General features: G+C 41.5%; 1 pseudogene; it reads left to right on the top strand.

The window, feature by feature from the left end:
- The first annotated feature begins 4,698 nt into the window (after positions 1-4,698).
- Positions 4,699-22,974, top strand: LOC122746593 (annotated as a pseudogene).
- The last annotated feature ends 211 nt before the right edge of the window (positions 22,975-23,185 follow it).

Here is a 23,185-nt window from a genome sequence, read left to right on the forward strand (position 1 = left end):
CTGTGCCTATCCATGAACAATGAACATTTCTCCAGTTATTTAAATCTAATTTTATTTGTGTAAAAAGTTTTTTAAAATTTTGTTCATATAGTTTCTGTTTTTGTTTTGACAGATATACTCCTAGCAATTTTATGCTGTCTAGAGTATTTTTTTTTTGGTAAGGCAATTGGGGTTAAGTGACTTGCCCAGGGTCACACAGCTAGTGTCAAGTGTCTGAGGCCAGATTTGAACTCAGGTCCTCCTGACTCCAGGGCTAGTGCTCTATCCACTGCACCATCTAGCTGCCCCCTGTTGAGAGTATTTTAAATAGGGTATCTCTTACTATCTCCTCTTGTAGGGTTTTGTTTGTGATATATAGGAATACTGATGATTTATGTGGATTGACTTCATATCCTAGTACTTTACTAAAATTATTAATTTTTCAGCTATCTTTTTACCTGAGTCTTTGGGATTTTCCAAGTATATCATCATATCATCTGCAAAAAGAGATAGTTTTATTACCTCATTCCCATTTCTGATTCCTTCTATTTCTTTTTTCATCTCTTATTGCTATTATTAGATTTCCAATATAATATTCAATATTATTGGTGACAGTGAGCAACGCTGTATCATACCTGATCTTACTGGGAAAGCTTCTAGCATATTCTCATTACAAATAGTACTGATAGGGCAGCTAGCTGGCACAGTGGATAGAGCACTAGCCCTAGATTCAGGAGGACCTGAGTTCAAATCTGGCCTCAGACACTTGACACTTATTAGCTGTGTGACCCTGGGCAAGTCACTTAACCCCAATTGCCTCATCAAAATAATAATAATAACGCTGATGGTTTTAGGTAGAGGCTTTTATCATTTAAGGAAAAATTCCTTTATACCTATACTTTCAGGTATTTTTTTAATAGAAATGAATGTTGTACTTTGTCAAAAGCTTTTTCTGTTTCTATAGACATGATTGTATGATTAAAAGAACCTTTATTATTGATATAATCAATGATACTAATAGGTTTCCCTATGTTAAACCATCCTTGCATTCCTGGCATAAATCCCACTTTATCATAATCTTTGTAATATATTGTTGTAATCTTTTAGCTAGTATTTTATTTAGAATTTTGAATCCATATTCATTAATGACATTGATCTAAAAATTTTCTTTTTCTATTTTTATTCTTCCTGGTTTAGGCACCAGCACCATATTTGTTTCATAAAAGGAGCTTGGTGGGATCCCATCTTTGCCTATTATTCCTAATAGTTTAATATTGGAATGAGTTGATCTTTGAATGTTTGATAGTATTCACTTGTAAATCCACTACTAGGCCTGTTTCCCAAGATAATGAGGGAAAAAGGAAAAGAACTTATATGTTCTAAAGTATTTATAGCAGCTCTCTCTGTGGTGGCAAAGAACTGGAAATTGCAAATATGTCCATCAGTTTGGAAATGGCTAAACAAGCTGTGGTATATGATTGTGATGGAATACTACTGTGCTAGAAGAAATGATGAACTCAGTGATCTTAGAAAAACATGGTCACACTTGCACAAAATAATGAAGAGTGAAATGAGCAAAAGCAAGAGAACATTGTCTACACTGTGCTCTCTATATTGTATATGGTAACAAGCAATATTGTTTAGTTTTTTTTTTAGTGAGACAATTGGGGTTAAGTGACGTGACTTGCCCAGGGTCACACAGCTAGTAAGTGGTAAGTGTCTGAGGCCAGATTTGAACTCAGGTACTCCTGACTCCAGGGCCGGTGCCCTATCCACTGCACCACCTAGCTGCCCAGCAATATTGTTTTAAGGAGAATTTTGAGTGATTATCATTTTGACTATTATTAATACACAAATTAACTACAAAGGACATAGGAAGGAAGGTGTTATCTGCATCCAGGAAAAGAACTGATAAATAGAAGTGTATATAAAATGGTTTTACACATACACACACATTTGTGTCTAAGGGTACCCAACTCTTGTAGGAGGAGGAGGGAAACTAAAAGAAAAAGGGAAAAAAAGAAAGTTACACGATAATTTTATTATATATTTAAAAGGGAGAGTAAGTTGTATGTGATATATTTACAGTTTCATGTACAGTCATCCTTTTCTTTGTTATGGAAATGTTTGTTTTATTTCTTAAATTCAGAATAAAATAAATACAATTTTTTTAAAAAAAGTAATTGCTATTTATTCTCACTTTGAGCCATAAAATCCCAAACAATGAGCAAGGGAGGCTTGGGCTGGGAAACATTAATGGCCATTCAATGAAAGTCAGAGTGATTTGGGTTTAAAGGCCTAGTCAGAGGGGCAGCTAGGTGGTGCAGTTGATAAAGCACCAGCCCTGGATTCAGGAAGACCTGAGTTCAAATCTGGCCTTAGACGTTTGACACTTACTAGCTGTGTGACCCTGGGCAAGTCACTTAACCCCTATTGCCCTGCAAAAAAAAAAAATTGGAAAAAGGGTCTGACAAGGTTGTATGTGGTCATGCTATTTTCTTAACTTATATGCAGAGTACATTATGTGAAATGCCAGGATGGATGAATGAAAAGGCAGAATTAAGTTTGCTGGGAGAAATATCAATAATCTTAGGCAGATGATACCACTCTGTTGGCAGGAAACAACAGTTATGCTTTGCGTTCTTCTTGTATTTAAATAGGATTATAGATTAAGTGACCAAATTTTAGGGTAAGTGTTGATGAATGGAAAGTGATGGAAAGAGGCATTAGATGGTTGGCAAGTTGGACAAAGCTATATGTTTTAGATTGTGATTTTGGTCACTTTTCTACAAAATGGAAGTTACTTTTAAAAAATCTTTGTGTGTGTGTGTGTGTGTGTGTGTGTGTGTGTGTGTGTGTGTGTGTGTGGCAATTGGGGTTAAGTGACTTGCCCAGGGTCACACAGCTAGTAAATATCAAGTGTCTGAGGCCAGATTTCAACTCAGGTCCTCCTGACTCCAGAACTGGTGCTCTATCTACTGCGCCACCTAGTTGCCCCAGGAAGTTATTTAAAAAAAAAAATTCAGCTTTAAGTGATTCTGTTGTGATGAGTTAGCTATTTGCTTAACTACAAATTAAATCCAATATTGACAAAACATCCATCTTCAAGTTTTCTTAACAAATTGGGGCAGCTAGGTGGCACAGTGGTTAAAGCACCGGCCCTGGAGTCAGGAGGACCTGAGTTCAAATCTGATCTCCGCCACTTAACACTTACTAGCTGTGTGGCCCTGGGCAAGTCACTTAACCCCAATTGCCTCACCAAAAAAAAAAAAGAAAGAAGAAACAAATACATGCAATTCTAATGATAAAGTCTATTCAATACATTTATACATTTTCAAAGTAACATATTCATTAAGTCACTGGTACTTCCAATTATGATAGGGCTCGGTATTGAATGTTATTGAGGAGTAACGACAAAGATTAGTATTTCAGAGAAAAATGCCATTATATTTATGCACAATATGAAATTCCAGATATCTAAGCTAGTCTGTGCTTCAGCAAGAGGCCTCCCCTCATTAAAGAGATCTCTATATGTTATCTCCAGCATAATTTCTCCAATGAGTAATCAAGTATGAGCTTTAGGTGAAGGCCTTCCCATAATCATTGCTTTGATAAGACTTTTTTCCAGTATGGATATTCTAATGTCCAGTGATATCCTTCTGGAGAAACATTTTCCCATGAAATCCATTCATGAATGTGAATCCTCTGGCTAAAGGCCTTCCCACACAATTTTCTGTTATCTTCCATTACATTCTTGTCATGATTTTCTCAGCCATTCGGGCTATTGATGGGAACTTCCTTTTTCTACTTCTTTGCTATAACAAATGGGGCCACTAAAATATTTTTGAACACTGCTTCTTTTCCTGTTTCTTTGATCTTGCTGGTGCATGGGGCTAAGAGAAGTATCGCCAAGTCAAGGAGTGTGAACAGTTTGGGAACTTTTTGTGCCCAACTCCAAACTGTTTTACAGAAATGACTGGGTCCGTTCACTGCTACACAAATGGTACCAGTGTGTCTAACACTCCTCAGGCCTGCCAGCATTTGTCATTTTCATTTTCTGGTCATCTTTGCCAATCTGAGAATCTTCCTGATTATTAGGGACTTGGGTAAGTGATTACAAATGAGGAGCATTTTTTTTTTAATATGGTTGTTGATACTGTGGGTTTCTTCTTGTGGTTTTCAAAGAAAGACATCCAAGCTATCAGTAGGATATGAAAAAACGGTCTAAATCACTAATAAATGAAAACAAACTCTGAGGTTCCACCTCACACCCATCATATTAGCTAACATGACAGAAAAGGAAAATGAGAAATGCGGGATGGGGATGTGGAAAAATCGGAAACTAATTGTACTGTTTCTTGGTGCAATTGTGAGCTAGTTCAGTTATTCTGGAGGACAATTGGGAACCGTGCCCCAAAAGCTATCAAACTGTGCTTACCCTTTGACCCAGAAATTCTACTACTAGTTCTGTATTCCAGAGAGATCAAAGAAAAGGGGAGAGAGGACCTTTAAGGCCTCTTTAGGGCACGGTTTGGAAGAAGAGTACAGCAAGGACAGAGCCGGAAGAGGGTCAGAAGATGCTATTCAAAAGGAGGAAGGTCTGAATCTGGAGGAGGGAGGTGGTGGAGGCTGGAGGGAGAGCACTCTCTCAGATGACTAGCAAGGTGGGGAGGGGAACAGGTGGAATTTGAGACCCGGGCTGGAGTTTGGAGACCTGGGAGGAGCCTAGAGCTGAAGACCCTTATTCCAGTGGCCAAGGCATCCCACGTGACGGGGGGCTGGGATTGGGTAAGAGGTGGGCAGGGTCTGGGGTCCTGGCTCTAGGAACCATCGGAAGAAAGGGAAGATGCCGGGTTCTCAGCTGGACTGGGCGGACCCACCCACAGTGGGCTGACAGGAAGCACGAGCGCTTGGAGCCCATGAAGCTGCCTTTTTTATTTGGAGCTATTCTCTGCTCTCTTGGAGCTGAAAGCCCTCTGCACCCTCTTACAGCCGAGATCCCTCCGCCTTCAGGAAGCCAGCTCTGTGCGTCCAGGTGCTAGGTAGGTCTGAGCCGGTGGCCATTTGACACTCGGCTTCTCCTGCCCGACTTCGCCTTCGGAGCTCATCTTCCCTGTCTGATCTCAGGCTGAGCGCGCTTCCCTCCTAAGGCAGGCTCCCTGAGCGGCTGGCTCCCTGTCAAGGCTCCCCTCTGCACCCCAGACATCCCGGGGTGCCGTCCCCAGCCTTACCATTGGGTCACAGTTACTCAGCTGTCAGACTTCCCTCACAGCGACCCAGGAGTCCTGTCGTCAGCCTCCCCAATAGCCCCCCAGCTCCTGTTCAGAGATTGGTTGTCATGCCAACAGCCCTGGCTCATCTGAAGGACCCATAAGTCCTGCCACCTTGCCCCCAGCACCATTCTAGGACCCAGGCACCAAAGCTCCAGTCTGGACTCTCTTAACTGGACATGTGGCTCTCCTGCTGACTCCTTATCAGATTCCAGCCATTCGGCCCCTTCTTTCCAGTTTCCCTCCAAGGTCCCAGATAAGTAGCCTCCGAGCTTAATCTTCAACAGGGCATCCCAGGAGTCCTCCCTAGCCCCTAGTTAGACCCCAGAACACAGACCCCTAATTTCCCAGTCTCAGCTGCCTCCTAGAATCCTTCTGTCGCTCAGATGTCCCCTCTCCCTCCCTCCAGCTTTGTTACAGTGTCTCCTGCCTCCCACAACCTTCCTTAACCAGGCCTCCTGTTTTCCTGCCCCTACTTTGTTCCGAGCCCTCAGGCCCCCTTCCAAGCCACTGAATCCCAGACAGTATTGTGTCTGCCACCTCAGGCTTCTGTTCATTCCTGACAGCCCCGTCTGACAGCCTTTCCTATCCTCAACCTTTTCTAGCTACCCTTCCTTCCAGATGTAGCAGTGAGTCTGTTGTCTGGATTGTGTGTGTGTTGGGGGTGGATAGGAGATACTGAGGAGGACAGAAGGGAGCCTTCTGATTCAAGCGTCATTGAGGCTCTGATTTATTTCACCTCACTCAGGACGCCAAAGCCCCTTCTGCCTTCTGCATCTCTGTAGAAGGACTGGGGAGAAGGAGTAAGAGAGGGATGGAAGTAGGCTTCTTGTTCAGACCATCATGCTTTCCAAGCCTGACCCCACCTACTGTCTTCCTCCACCCTCAGGGCAAGCCCAGGCCCAGGGTCTTTGTTACTCCTAAGGGACCTCACTCCCTGTAAAAATCCCTGCAGGCCAGTTTCCTGCCCAGGAAGAGAGAGGAAAGGTGCCTCCCCCTCTGGGATTCTTCTCAGCTGAGCCTGCAGAGGACCTAGGCCTGGTCTAAGGAGAGAGCCCGGAGCCAGAGGGAATGGCCCCTGGGAGCCACAGACCCCCACCCCAGGTGAGTGCAGTCTGTTATCCACAGACTTAACCAGCATCAGCCCATGAGGCCGTTTCCATAGACACAGAGGATTGTCCAGGAAGTCTTTCTTCCCTGTGGATTGTTTGTTTGTTTCTTTTTTAAGTTTTTAACATTTGTTTTATAAAATTTCTAGTTTCAAATTTTTCTCCCTCCCTCCCCTACCCCCCAAGACAGCCAGCAATCTGATATAGGTTATATATGTACAATCACATCAAACATATTTCTGCATTAGTCCTGCTGTGAAAGAAGAATCAGAGCAAAAGGGAAAAACCTCAAAAAAGAACAACAACAACAAACAAACAATAGAAATAGTATGGTTCAATCTGCATCGAGATTCCACAGCTCTTTTTTTCCTGGATTTCCAGAGCATTTTCTCTATGGATTGTTTCTTGACAAAAATAGGCCTGAAATTGAATACAGCAGTGATCACACTGCCCTGCTCCGTTCTTCGGCCTTTTGGACTGATTCATGGCACTTGGGCATCTTGAGCATTAACTTCCCCAGTTGCTGCCCTGTCTGTGTGTGTGTTTTAGGTCCTCCCTCATTACAAGTGACTGACAAGGATGACTTCCTCACTCATTAGTCCCTATTCCACAGACACCATGTCTTTGCTCTGTTTTTGCGTGCCTAGCCAGCTTCCCCTACACACGATACTCCCACCAAGTCTGTTTCTTTTGGCCAAGCTCTCCCTTGTAGCAACTGAAGATCAAGGAAAACCCCTTCACACCTGAGTCTTGTCTGGACAGACCTGGAGCAGAGGTCTGAAGGCTTTGCCAGCTCTTGTCCTTGACTGTTATAATCAGAGCAGAGGTTGTGCCCCTGCTTCTGCTCATTTCCTTCTGCCTCAGCTCACACCAGTCTTTCCTGGTCTTTCTGAATCTCTTCCCTTTACCATTTCATTTACTAAGTCAACAAACATTTAGAAAGTGGCTACTCTGTGCCAAGCCCTGTTCAGAATTTCCTTGGATACAAAGGAAGGGAAAACCAGTTCCTGCCCTCAAGAAGTTGAAAGTCTAATGGGGAGACAACATGTCTTCAGCTGCGTCCATACAATTTCTAGACAGCATAGAAAGGAGGCACTTTCAGAGGGAAGGTTCCAAAAGTTTTGGAGATCAGGAAAAGTTTGTATTCAGAGGGTAGATTTAAAAATTTTTTTTTTAATTTTTTAGTGTAATGATTGGAATGATGCCACCTACTGGAGACTTACTATAGGAAAGCTCCGCCATGAGGAAAATGCCTCAGAGGACAAGGCCATGTAGCTTTTCCTTGAGGTCAGGAAGTGACGTTTGCTCATGGGTGCTGTCTGTCAAGGCTACCAGCCAATCAACTTGAGGAGCCTCCTGTTTTCTGGGAGGAGACAGGAAGGAGGAAAGGGAGCCTGCGCGGAGAGCTCTCTCTTTTTTGGGGTTCCTGACTTGATGGTGGTGGTGGCGGCAGAGGACTTCACAGGAAATTTGAGGAAAGATAGGAATGCCAGGCTGTTGGAATTCTGTTCTCAATCTTTTTCTTTCTATTTTTCAATAAACCCTTAAAAACCTAAACTCATTTTATCAGTGATTTTAGTCAGTTTCCCCCAAAACTGGGGGAACAGATTAGAATCCACATTTAGAATCTTAAATTACACATTAGTGAGGCAATTGGGGTTAAGTGACTTGCCCAGGGTCACACAGCTATTAAATGTTAAGTGTCTGAGGCCAGATTGGAACTCAGGTACTCCTGACTCCAAGGCTGGTGCTCTATCCACTGCATCACCTAGCTGCCCCAGAGGGTAGATTTTATTGGAGACTGGAAGGAAGCCAGGAGGGCCACATGAGGAGAGAGGACAATCCAAGCATGTGAGACAGCCATTGGAAAGGCACAGAATCAGGGGGTAGAAGGTCTCAGTCAAGGGTCAGCCAGAAGGCCAGTGTCCATGGATGAAGGGAGTAGGGTGTAAGAAGCCAGGAAAGGGGGTTGGGACAGTTATATGATGTCTGCTATGTGCCATGAGCCTTTAAATATTATCTCATTTGATCTTCTAGTAAGGGCTGTCATTGTCCTTTGTAGAGAGGACCTGAATAAGATAGCACAGGATGGATGTAGCCAGACAGGTGCACTGCCCCAGAGAGTTCCACATGTGTCTAGAGGCTTGGCTGATGTGATGGAGGCTCCCAATGGGAGCCTCACTGATCTGAACCAATTATCAGCATCCTCAGCAACCTATAGGCAGACAAAGGGAGGACAGGCACTAGAATTAAGATGAGTTGTGAAGTCTACTTTTTGTAGACTTGCTGGAAAACCAGTAGATGATTAGAAGAGAGAGGATTCCAATGATGGAGGACAGCCCAAGAGAATGCCCTGACCAGAGTGATAGAATGTCTTCTACAGTAGCAAGGAGGCAGGTGTCATTGAACCAATGAGTAGTTGGCAGGAAATAAGGTGGAGAAGACTGGAATACCCGGGGCTAGCTAGGTCATGATGGGATTTGAATGCTGCAGAATTTGTATTTGATCTGGAGGTGGGCGGGACCCACTGGACTTCATTGAGTGGAAGAATCACATGATCAGACTTGCAATTGAGGACAATTACTTTGTCAACCAAATGGAGGATGCAGTGGAGTGAGGAGACTCTTGAAGCTGGCTGACCCAGCAGCAGGTTACTGCAGTGGTCCAAGGGAGAGATGATGAGAGCCTGCATTATCAGAGGAGAGAAGGGGCTGTGCTTGAGAGATGTTGCAAGGTAAAAGTTTCTGTTGAGAGTGAATTGTGTAATTAGTTGTCAATCACCAGTAGAACTGCCTTCCTGCTGTAGCGAGTAAAACTATATGTGGTCAGGGCAGCTAGGTGGCGCAGTGGATAAAGCACAGGCCCTGGATTCAGGAGGACCTGAGTTCAAATCCGACCTCAGACACTTGACACTTACTGGCTGTGTGACCCTGGGCAAGTCACTTAACCCCAATTGCCTCACAAAACCCCCAAAAAACTATATGTGGTCGCCCTATTTCTGTACCAAGTGTGGGGAAAATTAGCTGGGGTTTATCATATACTTGTTACTTAGAAATGAGAGGCTACTGTACCAGTTTGGGGCATTAAGCATTTATTAAAGTATATTAAATATTAGTAAAGAGAGCACGCATGGCTCTGAAAGATAGGAAAGCCTAGAGAAGAGAGAAAATGGGGGACCCTGGAGGGCTGCATCTGCTCTCACCCAGTTCCCGTGCCAAAAAAATAGTGCCTGCAAGTTTGCTGAGGGCAGAAGCCAAGCCTGCCCATAAACATTGTTCAAAGCTAAATGGCTAGCATCACTCAAATCTTTTGGTTCACTGGATTTACAGTCCGGCTGAAGTCAGAGAACAGATCCTCTGGCTGGAACAAGGCTTTCAGGTAGCTGTGGTTTTGAGTGAGGTAACTTCCTGACTCTGGGCTGATCTTAAGAAAGATTAGGCCCAGTTCTCTGAGTGACCTCTGGGGAATCCCAAAACCCCATTATTTTCTCACAATCCCCCCTCTTCTTCATTAAGAAACAGTGTTTCCTTAAGTGAAGCAATGAATGACAAACTACTTATAAAGGAGTTCTACGATGACTAATAATATAAGGGGAATGAAAAGAGAGAATCAGAACAAAAGGGAAAAACCATAAGAAATAAGAAACAAACATACAAACAAAAAAAGTGAAAATAGTACGCTTTGATTCATCATGAGTCTTTTGGCATTATCCTGGATCACTGTAGTGCTGAACAGAGCCAAGTCTATCACAGTTGATCATCACACAGTGTTGCTGTTACTGTATATAATATTCTTCTGGTTCTGCTCACTTCACTTAGCATCAGTTTATGTTGTCTTCCCATATTTTTCTGAAATCTGTCTGCTCATCATTTCTTACAGCACAATAGTATTCCATCACATTCATATGCCACAGCTGGTTGAGCCATTCCCCAATTGATGGGCATTCCATCAATTTCTAATTGGTTGCCACAACAAAAGGAGTTGCTATAAATATTTTTGTATATGTGGGTCCTTTTCCCTTTTTTATAATCTCTTTAGGATATAGACCTAGTAGTGGTATTGCTGGGTCAAAGGTATGCAGTTTTATAGCTTTTTGGGTATAGTTCCAAGTTGCTCTCCATATTAGTTGAATCAGTCCACAATTCCACCAACAATGCATTAGTGTTCCAATTTTCCCACATCTTTTCTAACATTTGTCATTTTCCTTTTTTGTCATCTTAGCCAATCTGATAGGTGTGCGATAGTACATCAGAGTTGTTTTCATTCCTTTCTTCTTCTAATTTGCCCATGGTATCACCTTTTATGTCTAGATCTTATACCCATTTTAACTTTAGTCTGGCATACGGTGTAAGATGTTGGTCTACAAATTGTGATGAATATATATTAAGATTGCTTTTCATCTAGATAATATTGTATTTCATCCCCATCAGGAAACAAAACTAGATCTTTTCTTTTTCTTTACTCTGTTTTCAGTTATCACAGGAACCTTTTTTCCTCAGAATATGCAGTATCTGCTAGTATTTCACCAACTCTTCACAAAATTTTCCTTATAACATGACTTATGTCTCTTATGATAAGAAATTAATTTCATATCACCTTATCTCTTTCTCCTCCATAGATCCTCATATATATATATATATATATATATATATATATATATTTAGTGAGGCAATTGGGGTTAAGTGACTTGCCCAGGGTCACACAGCTAGTAAGTGTTAAGTGTCTGAGGCTGGATCTGAACCCAGGTACTCCTGACTCCAGGGCCGGTGCTCTATCCTCATATATTTTTAATAGAACATATAACTTCTCTCATTCCAAAGGGAGAAGCAATTCATAGTAACACATTTCTCAGTTTTATTCCAGCTGCATATATAAAAAGCTGTTCTCAGTATTCTGTTGGGCTTTTTATGACTATGGTTCTAAGTGTTGTTTCTATACTCATCAAGGTTATGACCTTTAGGAAAATCCCTTCTCTGCACTTCTGTTTCCTCTTGAAAATTGATGAGGGTTGAACTAACTTAATTCTGAAGTCTTTTTAATTTCTAATTCTTATCTTTGATGGTTTAGGGTTTGGTGACATTCAAGGATGTGGCTGTGGGCTTCACCCCTGAGGAGTGGCACCTCATGGATCCTTCTCAGAAAGAGTTGTACAAGGAGGTCATGCTGGAGAATGCCCGGAACCTGCTCTCCCTGGGTAAGGAGCACTTCCTCTGGGAAATTTGAGTCCACCATCAGAGGAACTGCCTTCATTCCCTTCCTGGTGTGCAGGTTTGCCAGCATTTATCAATGAGAAAGGCCAAAGTGCTGATCTCTTGTGTCCAAGAGGCAGGGTCCTCCTGCCGCTGGGTTTTCTTGCAGAAGGTCTTTGGTGGGTGATAGGGAGTTGGGGGTGTGCTTTGTTACTCCTGGAGCTGCCTCTTACTGGTTCTAGGGAGCCTGAGGTCAAAGATCAAATTGGTGTTGAAGTTGGAAGTCATCTCAGAGGTTGTATCTAGTCTAACCTTTCCCTGAACATGAATTCTGTCTGCCAAATCTCTGAAAACTGGTCAGGCAGCTTCTCTCTAGAGATGGGCAGTAAAGGGAGCCCCCTCCCTCCCAGAGTAGCCCCTTCCTCTTGGGTTGGGCCTGGTCTTTGGAGTGTTCTTCCTATTAACATGCCTAAAGTTGTAGCTCACTGCTCCTAGTCTTACCCTCAGAAGCCTAGTATACCAACATACCTCTCCTGAATTCCAGTGCAAATGGTGGGAAAAGAAGTGAAGGGAATAAGCATTGATAAATCCACTTAGCAGGCCCTGTGCTAGGAGCTTTCTTTACAAATATTAGCTAATGTGATCCTCACAAATCTGTGAGGTAGATGATATTATTTATCCCCATTTTATAGTTGAGGAAACTGAGGCAAACAAGGTTAAGTGGCTTGCCTGGGGCTCTTAGCTCATTAGTGTCTAAGACTGGGTTTGAACTCAGGCTTCCTGAATCCAGGCCCAAGGTGCTCATATAATGGAATCTATGGACTCAGCCTTATGGCTGGATCATAGGGACTGAGCTCTCAGATAATGGAATCCTTCTGTGAAGGAAGTTGAAAACACAGGATTTTCTGATTCCAGATTGGCTTCCAAATGATCTCCTGCCCATCCCCCACCAAAGTTCCCAACAATCAATCCCATGGAAACCCTCCTTGAGGAGCCTTGGGATCCATCCTGTGACCCTTCTTGCATGTCCCCCTTCCCTAAAGAGAACTAAATCACAAGTGTCTCTTCATCCTCATCCCTTCCTTATTCCTCATGGCCAGGACTTCCAGGGCCCAGAGAAGATTTGATCTCCCATTTTGAGCAAGGGGAAGCACCTTGGATGCTGGAGGGAGAAGGCCCAAGCAACCTTTGTCCAGGTGAGTGAGGTTAGAGGAGATGTATGAGGGCTGTTATCACCAGAGGTCCATGTCACAGGGAAGGGACCGCTGGATTTGGGGGTAGAAAGGACTTCACTTTTTCCAGAAACTTTTAGCAGTAAGATCCTGGTCAAGTCACTGAACCTCAGTTTCCCCATCTGTGAAATGAAGGGGTTGGACATCATGGCCTTTCACTTCCCTTGCAGGGATAAAACTATGCTTCTGTAATATCTATTGTTTGGAACTTGGGTCATGGAAGTCTCCTGAAAGAATTTCAAAAGGGCTCAGGCTGTCTAATACAAGCTCTTTCCTAGACCTTCTTCAAGTGACCAAGTATTTAAATTTATTTAACACCTACTCTGTGCCAGGCCTCATGCAAAGTCCTGGGGATTTAAACAGACTAGTGGGGGAAGATAGTATAGACAGAGCTAAGGAAAACTCCCTGTATACAGGTTAAATGGAGCCAATCAAGGGAGGGAAGGCTCTTAGATTAAGGAGGACCGTAAAAGGCTTATTGTGGAGGGTGGGCTTCATCTGGGGCTGCAGAGGAGCCCTGGGGGGCATTCTCGGCATGAGGAAGAGCCAGAGATGACCCATGGACACTGGAGATGGTGTGTCCTGGCCAAGGAATAGAAAGGAGGCCTTTACTACCAGATTATAGCATAAGTAGAGGGGGAGTAAGACAGAAAGAAGACTAGAAAGGTAGGAGGGGGAAGATGATGAAGGGCTCTAAGAAGCCACCAGAGGATTGTATGTGTGATCCTGGTGCTAGGGAGCCACTGCAGTTTACTTAGGAAGGTGGTGACATGCTAAGATGGAAGCCTTTAAGAAGATGAACTTAACAGCTGGCTAGGGAGTGACTTGAGACAATGAGACCAAAGGAGGCTTTTGCAGTGTTAGGTGTGAATAATTGGGGCCTGAACCTAGAAATTGGTGGCGTTGAGAGAAGGGGGTGCATGAGAGAGATTACAAAAGTAGAATTAACAGGACTTTCAAAAGATTGAATATTGGTGGTTGGGGTGGTATGAGTGTGTGAAAGATGATGAGCAATGAATGACATCTCTTTTTGGGAGGGTTACTTGGATGATATTAGGAAAGTAGGAAGATGGGAAGGTTGGGGGAAAGATAAAGAGTTTAGTTTTCGACATGGTTGGAAAACACTCCAGAGAGAGGAGTGTCACCAAAACCTAGAGAGAAGAGAGTATCAAGGAAAATGGGATGAGTGACAGTATCAAAAGCTGCAGAGAAATCAAGGATGAGGGATTGCAAAAAGGCCTTTTGATTCAGCAATTAGGGATCACTGGTAACTTTGTTTTGTTTTGTTTTGTTTTTTCGGTAAGGCAATTGGGGTCACTGGTAACTTTGGAGTGAGGGGTTTTACTTGAACAATGAAGTTGGGAGGTAGACTGCTGAGTTTCCTAGGAAGTAAAAGTAAAGGAGTTAGAGACCTCAAGTGTAGATGGCTATCTCTAGATGTTTAAATATGAAAGGAATGAGAGATATAGGATGAAATCTACTGGGGATGGATGGGTCAAATGAGGGTTCTTTCAGGACAATAGAGAAATAGATTCATTTGTGCTAGTATAGAAAGAGCCAGTGGAAAGGGAGAGATGAAAAATTAGTGAGAACATGGAGATGATAGAATAAAGAATATGCTGGAGGAGTAGATGGAACGAAATGGGATCATTTGGGCTTATTTGCCTGGTCAAGGAAGAAGGCTAGGTGCAGCTAGGTGGTGCAGTGGATAGAGCACCGGCCCTGGAGTCAGGAGGACCTGAGTTCAAATCTGGCCTCAGACACTTAACACTTACTAGCTGTGTGACCCTGGAAAGTCACTTGACCCCAATTGCCTCACTAAAAAAAAAAAAAAAAAAGGAAGAAGGCTCCTTCTTCATGTGATACTGGGGTAAAGAAGGAAAAGAAAGCATCTGATTTATGTGAAATGAAGAGGAGGTAACAGAGCTCAAGGTATATTTCCTTTCCTTTTTTTTTTTTTTTTTTTTTGGTGAGGCATTTGGGGTTAAGTGACTTACCCAGGGTCACACAGCTAGTAAGTGTTAAGTGTCTGAGGCTGGATTTGAACTCAGGTCCTCCTGAATCCAGGGCTGGTGCTCTATCCACTGCGCCACCTAGCTGCCCGTCAAGGTACATTTCCAAATACTTTAGTGAAATATTAGGTCAAATTCTCAGCTGAGAGGGTGGGTGAAGGTGAGCAAGCCACATGGGAAGTTTGGGGAAGAATAAAAAGATCTGGAAGAACTGCTATCATGAGTGGGATAGGGAGTTAGTCAGGGAGATGTCAAAGGATTGCCTTGCCACTAAGTGGGATCCAGGGCTCCTCAGTAGGCAGTGACCCATCTGACATCTCTAAGTGCCACTGTTTTATAGCATTTGGTTACATAAGGTACCAGTGAATTAAACTAAACTAAGACTGTGACTGATCTGACATGAAGATGGATTTGGCTTGACTCAAAGATGGGATCTCCAGAACTTACAGCACTGGGAAAAACACAGAGTTGACTAACATCTGGAAAGTCTTGTGGTAGACAAACATGTTATGACTAGATTGATTCATCTCTCTGTATGGAGCAAACTGCCTCAGTTTACCCAAATAACTCGAGGAGACCACCAAGTCAAGCAGAGACAGATTTATTACATCCTCATGAGGACGGGCAAAACCCAATTACACATTGAAGTCTTGCAAAGATATGCCCAATCCTCTAGGTTTTTATAGTAATCTTGAAAAGGACTGTCCCCACGTACACCTAGGGTGGATGAGCTCACAATCTAACATCCAATCCTGTCTCACCCAGGGTGCGTGTTCAGCTCGTGATCAATGTATAGAGACATGCATACATGTTCCAGGAACAAGGGGGAAAAGGGGAGGGGGAACAAGGTCAAACCAAAGGAAGAGGAAACAGGGGAGTGACAGTCAGATGTTTCAGATCTCACAGTTCCCACTGACTCCCCTCTCCAGGCCCCTGTCTCTAAAGATATTCAACCTGAATAACAGGAAGAGTCACTCAGGTGCTTCAGCATTGTTAAGGATGACAGGGTTAAAATTTATCTTTGGTTATGTTGGGAAGTCAAAGAAATAGAATAAAGAATAAAAGAATAACACATTGTTGGGACCCTAGGGTCAAGGGGATTCTGCTCTGAGAAAAAGAGACAATGTCACTTAACATCTGGTCTCAACTCAATTGCTGCATCCTGTGCCTAGTCCATCCTTTCTTCTTGAGTCCCGAGTATTGAATTGGTGGGCAAACTCCCTGACCCACTGACTGGGGTTCTGACACATGATGGATTGCAGACAAAATTAATATGTAGCTGACAAGTGGGGAGACTAAGCAGAAGTAAAAATACTGTTAATTGGCAATAAAACTTAAAGGAGACAGTGAGAATTTGACAAGCAATAAACTTCTAAACAAACTATACTGGGGTAGGGCTGGGTACCTTCCAGACCCCATCCTCAGAGTTTAATCTGACTCAAATCCATAATCATATCATACATCTCCTTTCCCCCTCCTCCATTCTGTGTTGGACAAAAACTCAACAGATTCTGAATCCTTATCAGGCAGAAAGTAGCTCATAGGGAAGTTCAACTACAACTCCCCCAGTGAGGCCTATACAATCAAGACTACGTTTGATCCACAAATATTGATTCCAGTGATTAGATACAATTCTCAATCAGTAAATAATGAAAAATAAAAGAAAAATATAATGTTCAATTTCATACAATCTATCCATCTGAATACAATATAAGAAAAGTTGAATACAACATTGAAAACTACTGCACAACAGCAGAGCTATTTCTCAGCTTAGCATATTAAATTTACAAAGAATGACCATGTACATCAGACCTGATCAATATAAACAGGAAGGACCATAACCCAGTGAAATGAATAAAGAACAACTGGCAGTTGAGGAAAGGATTGAAAATGCAATTGAAGTCCTGCAAAGGGGTGCTAAGAGGGGAGAGGCTGGGCTGGGGGATTGTGCTCCTCCTGGGACTGTAGAGCTCTTGCCTACAGATAGGTCTTGGGATAGATCTTGGAGATCTGGGATCCCTGGGGGTTGTAGATGTTGCTGTCAAGTCCATCAGCCAATGGCAACCTGTAAGAGAGGACAGAGGTCTCAGGGTACCCCATCCCACCTGACTCCCATCGAGACGTCCTGCCCCCAGCTCTCTGTTGTCCTGCAGAGCAGAAGAGACCCACCCCCCACTGGACCTGCAGTATCTATGGCTGGTACCTGAGATGCTCAACCTGACTTTAGGCAGCTTGTCTGGGCATGACTGGAAGAAGAATGGCAATCAGATCTTTCCTCCAGCACTTACTTGGGGTCTGTGTACCTTATCTGAGCCTCAGACAAAGGCCTAAAGCTTCTCTTCTTAAGTCATCCTTTGACCAGAAGTCAATGGCAAGAACCGTAATGTTAATCTCTGGGAATCCCCCCCCCCACAAATATGCCAATATAGCCACTGAAGGGCAATGATAAAGAGGTAAATACAATCAATCATTAAGAAGGAAAGTCATCTCCAAGAGATTGAGTTGGAACTGATTGTTTAATTGATCATTTCCATGCCTTGATACTTGACAATTGTAGCCTTCTATTCCAGTGGGAGATATTGGTTCACTCCCTGCAATCAAGGACCTTGAAGTGATGCCTTCTCAAAGAAACTTATTTTCAAACAGCTAAGTGCAAAACAGTAACCATTTAAACCATCTTTATTCTTTTTTTAAAGTAAACATATTTATTTATTTATTTATTTATAGTTTTGGGTCACAATTTTTATCCCACCTCTCTTCCTCCTCTCCCCCCTCTTTGAGGTGGCAAGCAACCAGATATGGGTTATACATGTACAATTATGTAGACCTTTACCATATTATTCATTTTGTATAAGAAAAAAAATAAAAGAAAAAAATGAAAGAAAGTGAAAATAGGATGCTTCAGTCTATGTTCAATCAATATTGGTTCATTCTTTGGAGGTTGATAGTATGTTTCAATAGCCCTTTGGAATTATCGTGGATCATTGTATGTTGAGAATAATTAAGTCATTCACAGTTCTTCATCAACAATATTGTTGTCTCTGTGCACAATGTTCTCTTGGTTCTGCTCACTTCACTATACATCAGTTCATACAAGTCTTTCCAGGCCTTTCTGAAATCATCTGCTTGTCATTTCTTATAGCACAATAATATTCCATCACCATCATATACCACAGCTTGTTTAGCCATTTGCCAATAGATGGGCATTGCTTTGATTTCCCATTCTTAGCCACCACAAAAAGAGCTGCTATAAATATTTTTGTACAAATAGGTCTTTTTTCTCTTTTGGGGGACATCTTTGGGATATAAACCTAGCAGGGGTATTGCTGGGTCAAAGGGGATGCACAGTTCTTTAGCCCTTTGGCCATAGTTCCAAATTACTCTCCATTTTTAATAAGTACAATGAAATTTACTACAGACTGTAATAAGAATTACAGATTTTAAAATCCAATCAAAATTGTTTTTAAAAAGCAAACTTAGGGCAGCTAGGTGGCACAGTGGATAGAGCACCGGCCCTGGAGTCAGGAGTACCTGAGTTCAAATCTGGCCTCAGACACTTAACACTTACTAGCTGTGTGACCCTGGGCAAGTCACTTAACCCCAATTGCCTCACTAAAAAAAAAAAAACAAACAAAAAACAAAAAACAAATAGCAAACTCAAACAAATTAATGTTTTATAGTATATTTCTCATACTGTTCATTTGTAATTAGCTGGTCCGTGTGCAGCAATGCCTCTAAAATGATATGCCAAGTGTACTACGGCCACTAGGCACTTGTTTAAACTACTACTTATAAAATGATCTGTACACACACAAATACAAACAAGTGAACTTACAATGATATAATTTTCCTTTAAAAAAATAAAAGTGCAGTGGAGAAAAGTCATCTGATACTAAGGAGAGAGAATAACCTCAGTCACAGGATTTTAGTTTTAGTCTTAGCTGCAGGGATGTTGCTCAGGTCACTCAACCATTCTGAACTCATGGCCTGAATTGTGAATGTAATGAGAATGCTATGCTTATGTGTGTTGCAGGTTTGCTGTAAGGATTTAGTGTTATTGTATGTGAAGTTCTTTGTACATTGTCATCCTGGGGATGGAGGGAAAGTATATATTTGCGTATATGTGTTTGTTTCCTATAAGTGTTTGTTTGTTTTCTTTAGATAGAGAGACTGGGATTGAAATGAGGGAAACTACTGTAAAGCCCAGCGTTTCTGTGGAAGAATCACAACAGCTGAAATTCATGAATGATGGTCACTGCAACCTCAATTTGAGAGAAATCTGTGACTCTGACGTCAAGATAGAGAAAAAGCAAAAGCATCGTCGTAAATTTGATGAAGATGGAAAGAGTTTCAGACAATGTTCAGTCCTGATTCACTGTAAGAAAAGGACCTCAGACTGTTCTCAGAATAGAAAATATGGGGACTGCTTTACTGAACAGGCAGAGCTTGTTGAGTCTCATGAGAAGCCTCCTGAAGTACAGCCGTATCAATGTAATCAATGGGAGATGGCCTTCAGCTCGAATTCAGACCTAATTAGACATCAGAAAAGTCATACTGAAGAAATACTTTTTACATGTAATGAAGGTGATAAGACCTTCAGCCATAATTCAAAGCTCATTGATCACCAGAAAATTCACAATGGAAAGGAAGATTATGTATGTAATGAATGTGGTAAAGCTTTTCGGGAACAATCATCCCTTACTCACCATAAGAAATTTCATACTACTGAAAAGCTACACAAATGTATACAATGTGGAAAGGCCTTCAGGCAACAGTCATCCCTTATTTCCCACCAGAAAATTCACACCAGAGTGAAATCTCATGAGTGTCATGAATGTGGTAAAGCTTTCAGTGAAAACTCATCCCTTATTGTACATCAGAGAAATCACACTGGAAAGAAACCTTATGAATGTAATCAATGTGGAAAGACTTTCAGACAGAGCTCTAGTCTTGCTGTACATCAGAGAATCCATACTGGAGAGAAACCTTATGAATGTAATCAATGTGGAAAGGCTTTCAGATGTAGCTCTAATCTTGTTCTACATGAGAGAATCCACACTGGAGAGAAACCTTATGAATGTAATCAGTGTGGAAAGGCTTTCAGGTGCAGTTCTAGTCTGGCTAAACATCAAAGAATCCACACTGGAGAAAAACCTTATGAATGTTATCAATGTGGAAAGACTTTCAGACAGAGCTCTGTTTTTGCTGCACATCAGAAAATCCATACTGGAGAGAAACCATATGAATGTCATCAATGTGGAAAGACTTTCAGGTGTAACTCCAATCTTGCTCTACATCAGAGAATCCACACTGGAGAAAAACCTTATAAATGTAATCAATGTGGAAAAACTTTCAGACAGAGCTCTGGTTTTGCTGAGCATCAGAAAATCCATACTGGAGAGAAACCATATAAATGTCATCAATGTGGAAAGACTTTCAGATGCAACTCCAATCTTGCTCTACATCAGAGAATCCACACTGGAGAAAAACCTTATAAATGCAATCAATGTGGAAAGAATTTCAGACAGAGCTCTGGTCTTGCTGATCATCAGAGAATTCACACTGGAGAGAAACCTTATGAATGTAATCAATGTGGAAAGGCTTTTAGATGCAGGTCTAGTCTTGCTTTACATCATAGAATCCACACTGGAGAGAAGCCTCATGAGTGTCATGAATGTGGTAAAGCTTTTATTGAACACTCCTCCCTTATTGTCCATCAGAGAATCCACACTGGAGAGAAACCTTATGAATGTAATCAGTGTGGAAAGAGTTTCACACAGAGCTCCAGTCTTGCTCTACATCAGAGAATTCACAGTGGAGAGAAACCTTATAAATGTGATCAGTGTGGAAAGACTTTCACAAACACATCCAATCTTGCTCTACATCAGAGAATTCACACTGGAAATAAACCTTATGAATGTAATCATTGTGGAAAGACTTTTACACAAACCTCCAATCTTGCTGAACATAAGAGAATTCATACTGGAGAGAAACCTTATGAATGTAATCATTGTGGAAAGACTTTCAGATGCAGCTCCAGTCTTGTTGACCATGAGAGAATCCACACTGGAGAGAAACCTTATGAATGTAATCAATGTGGAAAGGCTTTCAGATGTAGCTCCAATCTGGGTAAACATCAGAAAATTCACACTGGAGAGAAACCTTATGACTGTAATCTATGTGGAAAGACTTTTAGACACAGCTCCAGTCTTGCTCTGCATCAGAGAATCCACACTGGAGAGAAACCTCATGAATGTCATGAATGTGGCAAATCTTTTAGGGATCACTCATCCCTTATTGTACACCAGAGAATCCACCACTGGAGAAAAAACCTTATGAGTGTAATCTGTGTGGTAAAACCTTTCGGCAACAATCATCCCTTATTTCCCATAGGAGAATTCATACTAAATAGGAACCTTATCAGTATAATGAATGACAAAAGACATTAAGATGGACTATAAAGCTGGTTAGACATCAGAAAATTCATTCTGGATACAAGTTCAATATGGACTCGATGTAGGAAGACCTTCAGGCAGAGATCATCTCTTAATATACCTGAGATCATAGTAGAGAGAAAACCTTAAGAATGTCCTGCTGAGATGTGCCTTTCCGGAAAGAGAGGTCCCTAGACACTGGACTATTCATCTGAAAAGAAAGTTTATAAAAGAAATGATTGTGGGGAAAGCTGTCATGGAGCTCATAGTTGACTGTATATTGGAGAAATTATGCTAAAGATAAAACTTGGATCTAATTAGCAAGGGAAGACCATTTGCTTCACCACAGATCTAATTAGACAACCCAAATTTCATACTGTGCACAAAACCCTATAAATGTAATGATATTTTCCTCTGAAACACTATTGTTTTATCAGTCCTCAATAATAGTCCATATCATTTACATACAGCATTTCATCAGCCATTCTCCAATTAATTAATAATCACTGTTTCCTGTTTTTGTTCACTGTTGGACATTTGTTTCTGTAATGATTTCTTTAGTATGTAGAGTGCTGATATTGGAGCCACAGACCTGAGTTTCAAATGAAAAAAGTAATTCCTTAAGAACAAGAATTAGTCACATGGAAAAAATTTTAAAAAGAAAAGAAAATATGAAATAGCTTTTAAAAAGTGACTTTGAAAAGAGATCACAGAGAGATTTTTAAGAATTATTGGACTACTTAAAAGCATGATCTAAAAAAACAACTGCCTAGATATTAATATATCAAGAAATTATAAAGGAAATTGACCAGATATCTTTGAACTCAAGGGCAAATAGAAATTCAAAGAATTCACTGACATCTCATAGAAGAAATCCCAAAACAAAAACTCCCAGGAATATCTTAACAAAATCCAGAATTCTTAGGTGAAGGAGAAAGTATTGTAAGCTACCAGAAAGAAAATTCAAATACCACGAAGCTGCCATCAGTATCCCATAAGATTTAGCAGTTACTACTTTTAAGAATGGGAGAGCTGGTAATATAATATTCTAGATGGCAAAGAGGGAGCATTAAAACTAAGAATAACCTAGCCAGCAAAACTACTACCTGAGTAAAATGGATATTTAATGAAATAAAGGACTTAAAGCTTTCCTAATATGAGAAATAATTATTAATGTCCAAAATCATGGGAAACTTTGGATCCTCCCCTTTTTATTTATTTTATTATTCAGCCAGATTCACTGGCGCTCTTAGCAATCTAGACAAGACTCCAACCCAGGCTGAAACTAGTTGGGTGGAGTAGCAATACCCATGAATGAGGAGGAATGTTAATCCTATTTTCCATCAGCCCTGTTCTTGAGAAAATGGACAAGGAAATAGGAACCGGGGGAAAAAAGCTTGGGGTCTCCACAATTTTAATAACTGGCTATGAACAGAAATAATAATTTCCTCTCATTGATTTTATTGAGAGGCACAGCCTCCTCATGAATCACTAAGTGGTATGACAAACACTTCATCAAGGGTTTATAACTATGAGGCTTATGAGGGGAGACAATTTGAGGGGAAGGGGGGAAGATGGAAATAGGCACTTTGACAAATCAGAGGGGGAAATTCCCTTTGATAAGTAGACCTTACAGATAAAGGTACAAAGGGAAAAAGTAAACAGTTTATAGAGTCATGCATTACCTTTGGAAGACATCTGATGCAATACCGTGGTTTGGGTGTTGGTCTCAGAGCAGTTCTTATTCTTTTTCAGGTCACTTGTAGAAATTCTCTTCTCTCTGCTAAAAATTTCCTACAAGATTCTCTTAACACAATTTTAAATTACTTTGCCAAGTAACCGGTCAGGATAATGAAAGTTAGCTCAAAGCTTATTGTCTATTATTAAACCTTTTAGACCAGGGAAAGTTACATTTTTAGGTTGGCCCAGTTGTCATGTGTGTGTGTGCGTGTGGTGTGTG

This window comes from Dromiciops gliroides, chromosome 3 (assembly GCF_019393635.1).
Source record: "Dromiciops gliroides isolate mDroGli1 chromosome 3, mDroGli1.pri, whole genome shotgun sequence".
Lineage (NCBI taxonomy): Eukaryota > Metazoa > Chordata > Mammalia > Microbiotheria > Microbiotheriidae > Dromiciops > Dromiciops gliroides.